The sequence below is a fragment of the Paramormyrops kingsleyae genome, chromosome 13 (genome assembly GCF_048594095.1).
Source record: "Paramormyrops kingsleyae isolate MSU_618 chromosome 13, PKINGS_0.4, whole genome shotgun sequence".
In the NCBI taxonomy this organism is placed as follows: Eukaryota; Metazoa; Chordata; class Actinopteri; order Osteoglossiformes; family Mormyridae; genus Paramormyrops; species Paramormyrops kingsleyae.
In genome coordinates, this window is record NC_132809.1 from 15,483,088 (window position 1) to 15,497,791 (window position 14,704).

General features: G+C 42.8%; 1 protein-coding gene across 3 annotated transcripts in view; it reads right to left on the reverse strand.

Moving 5' to 3' along the window:
• LOC111836482 (microtubule-associated protein 1A-like) overlaps positions 1–14,704 on the reverse strand; it is a 40,435-nt gene that overhangs the window by 15,433 nt on the left and 10,298 nt on the right. The window contains exon 1 of one of the 3 annotated variants that reach the window (XM_023797795.2): positions 12,821–13,003. The exons of the other annotated variants lie outside the window; for them this stretch is intronic. The gene's annotated coding sequence lies outside the window, so the exon portion shown is untranslated. Of the gene's footprint in view, positions 1–12,820; positions 13,004–14,704 lie in introns of those variants that run through there. 3 annotated transcript variants of the gene reach the window in all.

A 14,704-nucleotide genomic window follows, 5' to 3' on the forward strand; every position in this document is an offset into this window, starting at 1 on the left:
TTATTACAGAAATTAGTTTTAAAAAATACTAAGGCTATTGCCTTATCCTGGAAATGGAAGGGCACCATTATCTGAACCCCAAGGGAGGAGACAACTTATTACCGTGTTTTATCTAGTGTTTTAGCCTTCGGTTGCAATAAGGCAAAGCAGGATAATCCGCCTCCACAAAATGTGCCGAGTCACAAATTATGTGTCTGAAAGGAACACAGAGGCTCTCAGCCCGAGTAGCTTAATGTCTCTGGATTTCCAGTGCATCCAGGAGTATCCAGTAGCAGATTCAGGATCATTTTTTATAGCCAGAGTGGAAAAGGGACACAAAGGCCTTTGTCCTGGACTGCTTTTGCCACCCAGCAGCTGGGTCCTTACAACCCCTTCCTATGTCATACCAGCTATGGTATCACATTGCCTTTGATTTTATTATGGATATGCCTTCCTCTACAGAACACATAGTGATGCGGTGGATCGATTTTCAAAAGCCTGTGGACTAATTCTATTACCCAAGCTATGGACCTATGTAAACTGCCACCTGCTAGAAAAGCAGCAAAATCCAGTACCTGGGAGGGACCCAACCCATAGGAACACATGGATAAAGGACCAGGACAGTCTGGACCTGGATCCCATCAGTGGGTTTAACCACCAGTATCCTGTGAAACCAGCTCACAGGCTTTAGAGCCAACTGCCTTATATGCTCCGGTTTAGGGTTTATGACTTGTTAACTTAATTTGCTGGTGATTTTGACTCTAAGCTTGGTTTAACTTTTCACTAATTTGATTATTACATTCCTGTTCACGTCCTTCCCTTTACATCTTGAGCGGAATCCCGACATCAGTCACCAGGGACCCTCATTCGGGTACGTTTGGGAAAGGTATTTGCTGTAGACACAGCTCTCACGTGTACAAGTTGTTGGTTTGCACTGGTTATTTCCCCTGTTCTCTAATTCATATAATACTTAGATCCTTCTAGCTAGTCAGTGTATCCAGCCCAATGTTACAATGCATCCCAGGGCAAACAGGAAGCTAGGAAGTCAGCTGGAAACCCGAAAAATGTGGGCAGAAAAGCAAGGAAACTGGGATTCTGCGAAAAACAAACAAAAAAAAAACAAAAGGATTTAAATACAAGCATCCTAGATCAAAATGGAAGCCGGAAAGCGGAAAGCCTTACGCTAAACTGTGAAACAAAATGTTAAAATTGTGTTATATAACGGCTCACTTAAAGCAACCACCATTACAGAGACTGACTTGACATTATTGCTGCTGGTAGGAAAGAGCCAATGGCCAAGCGCAATGGGAGCTACTTACGTGATATACGCAGTGTTGGCCTAGTGAGGAGTACTATGGTCACACACATGAAGGTCGCGGGTTTGATTCTGTGTTCACTGAGTTTGCACCAGCCACTTGGCGGCGGGTGGCTAGGGTCCTGCTATGTCTGTATAAGCTTCAGAAAACAGCAAAATGTTTTCACAGTGTCAGGAGCATCTGCTTATGTGAGCATTGTACAAAGAGACCAAGTAGCTGCCAAATGAGCCATAGTGCTTCCCAACGCATCTATCAGTTAAATGGTGTGTGAAGACAAGCTTTCAATTTTCTCAGTTTTAATGCCACGACAGCATGACAGCACGTGAGGTTAAATTCCAGCGCAAAGTCTGTGTCATAGCCAGCTCCAGGTCTAGAGTGTGTACTGATATTTACTTTGTGTGATCTTTGTATCTACACTGTCCATCAGCTGATTAGACTGAAATAATTCCACAGAGAACAAAAGATTTGAAGGACAATTTGCATCTCAGATGACAGAATATGTTCTATATGATCACTGTAGTTACTGAAATAGTCAAGACCACATGGAGAAGAATGAACAAGGAGGAAGACAGTGGGCAGATTAAGCAGAGTTTGCCCTTTTACTCTTTATGATAGGATGGGTCATGTATGTTAAGAAGGTGGCCATTTTATGTGCAGATCACAGCGTTTTACAAAAGGAGGACATAGTTATTTTTAATCAGTTTCAATAATTTATTTAGAAACAGCAGTGAAGCTCTGTGATTAGTGAGGTTCCAAATCCACTGTCCAGGGAGAGAGTGCATAATGACAGATGAGTATCGAACCAGTGTGACTAACCCGCCACAGCCTGAGGAAACTGATGGTCTTCTCTGGACCTGAGGAATGACATCACCGTGGGGGACACGCCATGCCCTCTACGATGGCTACTAGGACTGTGCTACTGTACCATGGGGAGGCCATGAGATCAAAATGGCCCGTTTGATGGCCAAAATTCCTGGAGAGTGAACTGGAGAGGCATCCTCTCCCTCTCTTCACTCTTCACATCACCAGTTAAGAGACAAGTTCATAAAGGAGAATCAATGTGTCTGGCATTACCTGGACCAATATGAGGTCATTTTCATTTATTTTAACCCAGCTGGCTTTTAGAAGACTATAACACAGGTCCAGAATTCAGTCCATTCTGCAGAAGAACTTGGCAGCTGTAGTTTTCTTTCCAAGCAACATCTAAATTAACACAACAGCAGGTGCTGTCCAACATGTCTTCTTAAAGTCCATCTGCTCCTCATATTTGAGCAGGTCGTCCATTGCCATTTACAGAGATCTCTTGTTTGCAGATTTCACCAGCTCAGTTAGCTCTGCACACAGTTCCTGCAACAGCACCGCCTCTATCCAGCTAGAGAACGCAGCTCTTTCATTGGTTGTTGCCATAGGGACGGTTGCCGCCAGCCCCGTCACACTGACCCAGTCTCCGTGCTGTCAGACGCATTGCAGCATTTCTGTGCAGGCGGAAAACAGCTCCTCCACGCCTGTGGAGAGCAGCTTGCTGCTAGGGCATCAGCTGACAGGTCGGTAGCACCCACATCCCAACCAGACAAACTAAATTAAGCATGATATGCCAGTGAACTATGTTTAACTGCAAAAATCAGAGCAGTCTGGCCCTTGGGGGGCAGGTCTTTCTCTCCACAGCCTTCAGGGAACCTTACAATAATAGTGAAGGAATAGAGTAAAAACAAGGGAAAAGGGGAGGGCATCTACTGTAGGGAAATTATCCAGCTAGGACTCCCCCCACCCTGAACTGTAGCTGCATTTACCCAGGGCCCATTGGCCGTCTGAGACTCACTGCACCCAGCCGTGACTCTTCCTTGCTGTGACTCCGCCCATCTGAGTCACAGAGCCTGTACTGCCTGCAGATGTAAGCCGTACAATGAGGTGTTAATGAGTTGTAGTGTACTATGCCTTCGCTAACTACCCCCAGTAGGGGTAATTCCCAAGACTAAAGCATTACGAATGCACCAGAGCACCACAAAAGCACTATGGTGATTTGGGTAGCGTCAGGCTCAGCAGGTAGCTGAACCAGACTGGAAGGAATCGCCGTTTACTTTGTGAGTAACAAGAAAGTGCAGCCTGTTAGATGTGTGAAGCTCATTCATATGACCTGTGCCTGTCCAGTGTGAGGAAGCCTGAGAGGTTCTCATTTATGTCTGAGACACCTACAGCTGCGCCTGTGGTTACACTCTCATTAAAGTGGAGTTATGACTCCATGTCTCCCTCTGGGCAAACTCCATGGAGTTGTATTAGCTTTCCATCATATCGGGATATCGAGGTACAGTATGGAACTGGTATCATTTTTGCGAACGGTTCCTTTATATCTAAACAACATCAGGGAGTTTATTAACACTTGCACACCCTGAAGCTAAAAGCATAAAGCTGTCAATGGCAGAGAAAAAAGAAAGACCCTAAAATATACTCGTTTTTCATGCCTTTCCAAACTTTCCTGGGGACTGAGTGGAGGTGTTTTATAAGCTGACCTCTGTCATCCATCTGATCTCAAGGACACGCCGACGAGCCTCCCTGCAGTGTAATGAGGGGGACTGGCAGTTCAGGGCTCCGCCAAGTCCTGGGTGAGGAGGGAATCTACAGTATGACTTCAGTCCAGTCCGGGATGCTGAATGGTCAAAATGTTACTTTGACAAGACGGGTCGTTTCTACGGGAACTCGCAGTCAGCGAAACAGACAAGGTCCCGATACATTTCAAACATTAAATGGTGTCATTTTACCAGAAAATTTCCATGTTCCAGCAATGGAAACAGCTGCTGACTACTTATTATCCGAGAGCGATTTGCAGATATTCTAGAGACAGGGTCACAGGCAAAATCATGCCAATTCATTAAAAATAAATTTACATATAAGGCAGGGGCTATATGATTAACAAACAGTATGTATCTTGTTGCACACAGCTGGTTCTCACCCCACATACCATTTGGCCCACATTTTGGCTAATGCTGGAGATTCAGAACAGTCCCAATATGGATGCAACAATTCCTTTAGATGTTCTGATGAATCCCACGAGTTGCCACACATATGACAAACCCCAAACCATTTTCTTGAGAGCACTTGGGTCCATATCCTCCAAGTTAACCTCCAAAAAACACAATGGAATACCAACATAACTTTAGCATCTAAAGAGCAAATACTACATAATTAATTAATGAATTAGCTTGAATAGATTAATATTACCATTACAGTTTTTTCAGTGCCTTTGCACACATTAAAACGGTGATAGCTCTATGGTGCCATTCAGTTAGAGCACACTCTTAACTAGATTTGTTGCTGTCAGAAATTACAGTGCTGTATTCCCTGGGGAGCTCTGTCATTTGGTCCAGTTATCTAAGCCATAGTCATCCCAAACCCACTAACCTGTAGAATTTCTAGAATGACTGGAAAGATCACCTGGAAGTGTCAAAGGTGATAAATATGTCGGTAACACTTTCTGTGAACGCCTTGCCTATGAGAATTTATGAACACTGTTATAACACATTACAATGCATTGACAAAGCATTATAAACACAGCTATAAATATTTATAAAAAGGTATGATACATTTTTAACCGGTTTTTCCATCTTGGTCTTCTGCTCTCGCAGATAAGCCCACACATCGCCTGCTTTATCAAACTGCCATACAATACATTTTACTTTTAAATTAGACATAGACCTATAATTAGCAAATATGTTTTTCTAACTGCCTTGCTGGGAGAAAGAAACCGAAGTGATATATTGGGCAATGGGGCTGAGTTTTGCTGTTTTTATATATGCAATATACGTTTTCTTTTGTCCAAAATACACACTGGGGCTGCCTGAGCTTGAAGGTGGAGTTTATTTAGCATTTCATTATTCTGCAGAGCTTTTTGTGGTTTGTGCTTCTATACATCTTGTACTCAGGCACGTGGCTAAATTACAGGTTTGATTACACCCCCCCCCTCTGCCAATTGGTAAAATGAACTGAGGGACCCCCCCCCAGTCAGCGAAATCTATCACAGCGGCGAAGTTAAAGCACCTGCTAGAAGTAATCTAGCTCCTCCATAGCAGCTGCAACATTAAATCAATGGCGCTGTTAAACTGAACGAGGTGTGACTCCATTTCTGTGTCAGAGTTGATGCCATAGGCTGCATGTTCCAGTTTAATTCATATTTACCTCTTGGCCCCCCAGTGCTAACAGGAATGGCTTGGAGTGAGATCGTGACTGAGAAGGCCGCTTAACCCGGCAGCCCTGGACTCCGCACACTTAGCTGTAAAACAACTCAATTTTCTCGCCAAAACACCCGGTCACACAAATGAAATGAAAAGAGCCAATTACATGCCACTTGACGCCGGGCGATGGGTGATTCTCACCTGCCCATGTGCCCATTTCACACCAGCTCAGCAGTCAGGGAATTAGCTGCCATTGATGTTGCCCTACCTTTATTCCGCAGTTTGATTTAGTTACATGTTTGCCTAATTAGGCATACATTAATGACCCTCTTATTTTTGGAGGATTTGCATTAATTAGTAAACTACCTCCCCTGCAGAAAAATTAATGCATTAATGAGTACCTTCATGAATGCCACCATACCCATTCACTCATACTGCAATTTTTTTTCCCAATTACTCATTGAAAAGTAACCTCACATGGGACAAAGTGATGTTTAGAATTAGACACAAAGGGCCCAATTTAAACAATCTAAAGCACCCGGTCTGAAGCACATTTGGCAGGTTCCACTTTTGCTAGTTTAATCGCGGAAAAATAGTTGCTGCGTCCAGCGCGTGGTCCAAAAGGGTTTTACTAATTCTCGTAATTAGTCATGGGTGTGTTTGGGGCGTAACATACTATCAACCAATCAGAGTCATCGCCCACTCCCTTTAAAAGGCAGGTGTGCTTGGAACTTAGCGGATTGCTAATATAACAGCAGATTTGTCAGGTCGAAGAAAAGAATGCTTCTCTGCAGAGGAAAGGAATCTGCACAAGCGCACAGTGAAGGCACGTGAGCAGACCATCACCAAAGTCGAGGTCTGCATTTCCGTGGACATGCGACAATAAAGTGCAGCGCGGGACAGATTTTCACTTTTGAATGTGGGAGTGGCCAGGAAGTGACTAATATATATATATATATAGGAGCGGGGAAAAGAATTAAATAAATATTGCTGAAATATGCTTTTTGATATTTTCTATGCTCGTGAATGCATAGAAAGTTGCATTCAAAATTTCATCAGATAAAGGAAAAATAGGCTACTATGCCTAATTTGATTTTTACACAGCAACCTATCCTGGAATTTTTGGAAGGACGTTAGTATTTTGAAAGTAAAAATCCAAACCAGGATTTTGTTTCAACCAACCAGTTGAGTACCCTGTGACTGTGACTCTGTATATTCAACTGATTGGTTGAAACAAAATCCTGGTTTGGATTTTTACTTTCTGGACCTGAAATGTCCGCCTATGCTTTTTACTTTTAATCTTTAGTATTTCTGTGCTGCTGCGTGTCCCTGTGTGTGTAATAAGCATTGTACACGTGTTGTGCACACACCTATGCAGACCTATGTTTCTATCTTGATAACACAGCCTTAAAATAACAGTGAAATACTGCGCCATTGACTTTCCACCATGTTTTTACTGCTCAAAAGTGCAATAACTTCCCACTGCCTTAAAACAGCAATGTGACAACAATGTCCCTGACTCAGCCTCATTTTAAGACTGATACACCTATGGGCACTTGGGCGCAAGTACATTTGCCATTTAAATGCCATGGGCGTCGGACCGGAAAATAACAACTGCATCGGGTTCTTGCTAGCAAAGACGTTTGCTTCATGCCACTTTGTGCCTGATGCAAATCAGGGCCCAAAGTTTTATAAAAGGCATTAATATTTCTAAAACAGACATATTTACACTACTAAGATATAAAGGAAACAAAGTTTAAACATTTTATATCAGGTATGCCCACTTTGGTCAGCTGGCTGGAATGAGATATTCATTTCGAGGCAAGTCTGCACAGACATTTAGATGTATGTAACAGTTTTATTAACTTGTAAATAGCCTGTAGGGTTTGCAACAACTACCCCAAAGCTTTTGATGCTGCTAATTTTAGGTTTATAATGGAATAATATAGATTTGCCGTAAGATTTCTTGCGTGAGCATGAGAGTCTGAAAGTGTGAGTGTCACGCCAGATGTGTGAGAGTTGGCAGTCCTGTTATATACATGTCTTGCTCTGACAGCATTTCACTTGTTTTGATACAGCAACAATAGAGAACGTGAGCAGCACTGCTTGCAGGGCTGACACTGCACACGAGGCTTTGTGGTATAATAATCTAATTCTACTATTAATAATTTTACTCCAATTAATAGTCCAATAAATTACCAATTAACTAAATCCATAGATGGGATGATTAATTAACTGATCAGTAATATTATCATTATATATCTAATAAGAATATTACAGAATAGTTTCCTTCCCATGTTATACAGTTAGATATAGTTCTGAGATCAATCAGACACAATGCTACAGATCCTGTGGTATTTCCACACTTTCCTCTGCTGCAGAAATTTCTCAGCTTCATTCCTTCTCACAAAGATAGCGTCCCAGTTTTTTTTCCTCCTGTAATCCAGGTCATATGAGCTGGGAAGGACCATAAGCTTCCGCTTCTAATCTCCATCAAGCTTCACTGCTAATTGAGGTCACGCCTAAGGGTGCTGTCTCTGCTGGGACCTGGCCATCTCTGGCTCCTTGCTGGCCCAGTTGGAATTGCCAGTGTACATATGGAGATACATGCCGACTCTTTACTTGAAGAGACAGTGGTAACACTTTACTTAAAGCTGTCATTTAAAATGCATTATACCTTCATAATGCAATATAATGGTTGGTATAAGAATTAATAAAGCATTACAGCATCATCTTTTGACAGACGTAAGGCATCATACTGTAGTGTTGATTATAATACTTCATAATGCACTATAGATACCTTTGTAATGCAGTACACAGCATCCTTAATTCTTATACGGACTACCTGCATTAAGAAGGTATCTATAGTGTATTATAGATGAGAACTTTATAAAGCATTCATAATGCACAATACACATGGCTATAATGTGATATGCCATCCATCCATCCATTATCGTAACAGCTTAATTCCCACTGGGGTGGCGGGGGCTGGGAGCTTATCCCGGGAACAACGGGCGCAGGCGGGAACCAACCCTGGGCAGGTGCCAACCCGAGATTGTGCCATTTTTTACATATTTATAGCCATGTTTAAAATGCTTTATAAATGCATTAATATGTGTGGTAAATGTGTTCATATAGATCCATATGCACATTGCGTTCATAGAAAGTGTTACCGAGATATTTAATTGCAAAGCTCCTGAATTAGGGTCCAGTTTGATGCCCCAAATCTAGAACACAGAGGCTGATGACACTTTGTTGTTAATCTCAAGAGGGAGAAGGAGCTGCGACTGAACTGGATAAAACCCAAACAGGACAGTAAGTCAGACCTGTGTGCAGCTGCCAATGAATATTCACGGGAGGAGAAGAGTCAAGGAGCCAGGCTATGAATAGGCCACAGAACCATTTAACTGCAGTGCCGTCATTACGCCGGAGGAGCAGGCTGCCGTCTGAGCCGGTAATGAACTCAGAGCTTTGCTGCTGGGGGGCCCTAAAGCAGCCCAGGGGAACTGCGGTCAGATGGGACCAGTCGCCATGGTGATGCTGCTGGATCCTCTATCTGTTATGATCAGTTAGGGAGGATTAAGTTTTACAGTAACACCTTTCATGACGATGCACAAATACTTAGTAATAACTCAGTTACTACGTAAGCACAAATCATGAACAAATATAGTACCTACTGGAGATAAAAGATGCATCAAGATTCATTATTAACAAACATGAGATCAGTATTTCACATGTTATTTATGACTTGTTCCTTCAGTAGTTCAAAAAGATTTACAGAATTAACAGATATAGTAACAAATATAGCAACTGCTGGTGATAAAAGATGCGTCACAGTTGATTAATGATGAATTAACATGAGATCAGTATGTCGCATGCTATTCATTATTTGTTCCTTCAGCGATTCCTTCAGTAGTGAAGGACTAATTTATTCAAAGGTTTACAGAATTAGATATAGTAACAAATATAGCAACTGCTTGAGATAAAAGATGTTACAATCCATTAATGATGAATAAATATGAGATCGGTATGTAACTAAGACTTACTTTGTGGTTAATTGATACATAAGAAGTAGCATAATAGTACATTATTTGTGCCCCCTAAAACAATGTGTTTTACTGCTACACATCACAAACTGTAGTTGGCAGCTGGAAATATGTCAGTATGTGAATTGGCAGTAGAGCAGATGATTAAGAATTGCAGGTTTGATATGATGGATACAGCCAAACATTTTCATGGAGTACTTGCTCTTGCCTCTGGGTGTGGCTCAGAGACAGCAGGCAGGCCTAAGGCCAGACTGCTGACGCCTGGAGCAGGCCTGCCCATTCTCACGTTACATGTCTGAAAGCAGTGAGCTGCGCAGCCCGCAGGCTCGGGCTCCATCAGCAATCCATCCCCAGTGGTCAGCTGAGCTCATTTAATGGGAAAGATGCAGCTCATTTAGAAGCGTGGAGCCGTCGCTTAATCAATGACCATCCATCAGAGTGTCAGAAGTGCAAAACCGGGATATATTTAGGTCAGAGGTAAAACCTCTGACTGGCGGGGGGGGGGGGGGGGGGTTGTCTGCAAATTATAAATAACAGTACCAAACAATTAAAAAACTGTCAGTTGAAAGATCCATGCAGATGCAGAGAGTAGCCTTTAGAAATCAGCATTTATTTATCAATAAATGAATGCATAAAGAAACGCAGGTGCAATCAGATGCATTGAAGGTAAAGTCAAATTTAGAGTAGCTTTTAATGCGCAAGCTACACATGATGTCACAAGAATCACTAAAAATATATTGCCTTCCAATCTTGCTTATGTAGCATAATGCAAGCAGGAAGCATTCGTTAAAATGTGCAGTGTAATATTAATAATAATATTGTCAAAATGATGACAAAGTGAAAAAGGACCACAAGGCCTAGTTGCTGCCTTTGGACTAGGATGAAAGTGTCCAGTGTGGGGGTGTGGCTTTACGGGGGGGGGGGGGGTCAGGTAGCTCGTGTCAGCCCTGTTATACACTTACTGGCTGTTTGAAATACTGGCTCAATTAATTCAAGTGCAGTAAAAGACATCACACTGGAAAATCAGGCTTGTCCAAATAATCTAAGCCATGCAGAATATGCACATGTTACGGTGTCAGGTTTATTACTGCGGAGGGGACACACCTGCTCCACACAAGTGTTCTCGCCTGAACAGTCAGCTTAGACTACACACTATGCAGACAGATTCTAGAGCTCGCAGATGACCTCATTGCTTTGTGGAGATGAGTGACCACAGAAGAGGAACAGCACGGTGTCAGCTGCACCCCTCTACATGCAGCCAATCAATAACTGTAACCCTGTGATTAATGGGTTTTGTATGGTAAGCATTGTTATGATATTATGCATTTAATCTTATCATGTGATGCATGTCATGCGATGCAGAATTCCTCCATGCTAATGGCTTGATGTATCTGCCTAGATCTGTCAAACCCCAGGCCTCCTACCCACAATCCCTTGATTCTCCATCTATTACATTCTGACTCTAGTACCTCCCCCAGATGAAGATCCCCACCCACGGTGTGTCAGGGTGACCGTCTTTCACAAAGGCACCAGCAAACCCCGGAAAGGACACCTCCCACTACGCACACTCCATATCTGCGCACCTCGCCAAGGTTGTGCTGCCGTGTCGGAATCCCAAGTGGATTTAAAAGATGCAAATCTCAAGCATGGCCTTCCAGTGGGGAGAAAATGGTTCTAAGGATATTTGAGGGGGGTATTAGCATATCTGTGATGCTTTATTGACCTATTGTAGGCAGCTCATAACAGCTGAAATTCCTATTTTTAGAGATGTTTGGTACAGCGACAGCAGTGATTATAACATGCCAGTAATTCCCACATTTCCAAAATGCACAGCAATGTGTGTGCATATGTGCATGTGTGCAGGTACGTGTGTGTGTGTGTGTGTATGTGTGTGTGTGTGCGCGCGAGCACGTCTGTGTGCATACGCGCATGTGTGTGTGTATGCGTGTGTGTGTGTGTGTGCGCGCACGTCGGTGCGCATACGTGCATGTGTGTGCGTATGCGTGTGTGTGTGCGTGTGTGTATGTGCATGCATGCGTGTGCATTTCCTGTTATTGGGAGTCGAATTCGATCTGCAGCTGACAATCGGCTCTACATTTTTTTTTTCATTTTATAGGAAAAACATTAACCAAGGCGAAGTGATGACCCTCCTTTTATGTTTTATGACATTCAAAGCACATTATAACATGATTCTTTTCTTGCTTACAGAATATCGTTCAAGTAAAGCACTGCTGATCAGAAACTTAAACAGCAAATAGGTTTACTGGACTATCACAAAGCTTATATATTGTTAGAAAACAGAAGGCCTATTCATACAGAACCAGAGTTTTTATACGGTATACAGTGTTTTATTAATAATATTATATCTCCCATACAAAGCCAGCACTACACAAATTGATTACAGGCAAGAGAATAAAGCAGTACCTCATAAAATGCCAAACACCCCAAGCAAATCTCACCCGACAGAAATCTCAGCTACCTGATAACATTATCCACATTTTATATGCCTGCGGACATGACTGATCAATACAGTGATTTATGCAAGCTTAGCTTGTCAGTTCCCTCACTGGGACTGCATGGAAAGCACATATTTAAAATGAGGTCATGTGCCCCATCCTAATCTAAGTGCCCCCTGGGTATAGTGGAAGGGACCCTTTCGCACAAAAGGCGTCATATAACTGACTGATACCCAATATTGCGGGCGAGATGTGTTTCCTTTGCCACCCTGTCGGGATCACGTCCTTATATCCAGCTGGTGAGTACTGTCGCCATAAAGGTTACATGCACTCGCTTTTCCGTATACGTAACCCTGTCTGACGCTTTTACTCCACAACAGCATCACTCATTACAGCCTTAATCTGGTTCATTTAAATCAAAATTTAAAACTAGCAGTCTAAGTTTCAACCGAATCTTGGTCGGCATCAGATAGACTCGACTAGCTGTCTGATTATTTGATTAATAGTTGCACAATAATGCAACTCACTAGTCTCCCCGTTTAAGCCCAAAACGAATCGCATCTTTTACTAAAAGCACCAAAACAACACATGTCAATAAAAAAATTTGTCAATATATAATACGACCACGGTAAACTATATTTAATATGTCCCTAATAGAAATTGCGCAAAAAGCCAAGGATGACGTTACACCTGCTATCACGCTAATCTTCAAAACTGCAGAAGAAACGGCAAAACGCACATAATTCATCACAACAAGGGATGCAGCAGCGCTGACAGGGACATGTAATCGACTTTGCCGGCGGTCATGATTGCAGCGCGGAGCGGCTTCAGCTAGCCTGCGGTGCATCGGTACGTACCGTTACTGATGGCGAAGCGCCTTTCCAACGCGCAGTCGGAAGCTGGGAGAGACCCGTGAGATGCTCGGATCGCGTCAGCCTCTCGCCGGGGGAGGGCGGGGCCCCGGAAGGTCGCAGCCCCGGATGATCGGACGGACAGACCGGGATGCGCAGGCAGCGCCGCGACGAAGCGCCGTTTGCAGCCGAATTCCAGTTGCGGTCCGGGGCGGGGCCGCGCTAGCGCTCTGCGCCTGTTAACCCCATCAGGCTCGTATGTAAAGACTCATTCACCCCTGTTTTCTCGAAACCTTGCCAATGTAGAAGACAGAAACAGATTCTGAGAAACCAAATACATTTATTTGGTTAATATAGCCAAGCATACAAACCGTACGCCCGTTTTCAGCACAGATCGGACAGTCTGAAGGAGTGACTTCCTGGGACATATTCTGCCCATCTATACTAACATTTGTACCACTCGAAAACGATCGAATCCCGAATTATATCTTTATGTCAGTCAATATACGTATTTGCTATGTCCATCGATATTTACTCATTGGAAAATTTAACTGATTATAGAATGCAGGACAGAGGTGAAGAAATCAGCCCCTTATGCTGTAATTCTAGTGCTATCGACAGTAAGTAATCTGTTCTCATGCAAGCCCAAAGAATAAATGTTTTAGCAAATGTGTCGACCTGACAGTGAATCACTGCGATGGAATATTAACATCAACACTATTAGTTAAAAAATTCAGTGTATTAATTGGTATCTTATAGGCAAACACACCAGAATCTCATTTCTCATATATAACATATAAGCATAGCAAATTTTGAATGAGGTCAAAATTATTGCTAAAATGATTGGATAGGATGAATCAGAAATGACAGTATAAATGTGAATGTGACAAATGAGAGTTTTGTTCTCGTATCTGCTAAAGCCACATTGGCACCTTCTCCATCCCCTGATGGAGATTTAATAGTGAGACTTTGGTACTATATGAAGGCCAGTCTCAAACTGATAGAGCCCTTCAAGCCCAAAATGAGGAAATGAGAACTGAAATACTCCACAGACGATCCAAGCTGCACGACACGCAGCTTTAACTGATAAGGGGGAGATGCTGATTCGCATTGGAACCCACCTGATCTTTACAAATATCTACTTGGATCTGCGGTACGTGCCACGTCTCACACAACCACTGAACAGTGTCCGCCACTCTAATGTACATCCTGCTGTCATGAGGTCCCCCCCGGGTAGATTAATATGCTTATATACTGCACAGTAAACATTTCTGTACTGTGGTAAATATGTACACGACCAATGAGACGCTTTTTCACTTCCTGGTCACTTCCTCCTTTTTTTATAAAGGAAGTGAAGTGACATCATACTTCCACGCAGGGGTACTCTCAGATGAAAAATGGCGTATTTTTAGGAAAGAGCCGCAGACAGGCATCTCCCAGCGTCGCTCTGCTATTCATCCTGTGAAGTAGATGTCGGATGTTTTCTGCCCAATGATGATTCAGATTCATAGTGGGTGTGTCGAGGATAAGGCACGGCAAAAATGGAGAGGCTGTCCGGGGCTTTGTGACCAGTTGTCACTGTCCCAGCAGCTGTGGGGCGGGGCCACACGTCAAAATAGCATCTTACCAAATAGCAAGTTACATATTTTAATGTTTTGTTTGGCAGTGAAGTACTATTACAGAGACTAATGTATAAGGGTGACTATTACAATAATACAGGAATTTACATGTCGGTTTTAAAATAACCACAACTGCTTTAACAGTTCAAACTCAGAATTGAAAGTATTCTTGTCTTTATTCACCAGGCTTAGGTCATTTTCACTCCAAAGACGAAGCCCAATATTTGCGTTTGTTTCTCCTACTAGTACTAATAGTATGTCTTTCGAAGTG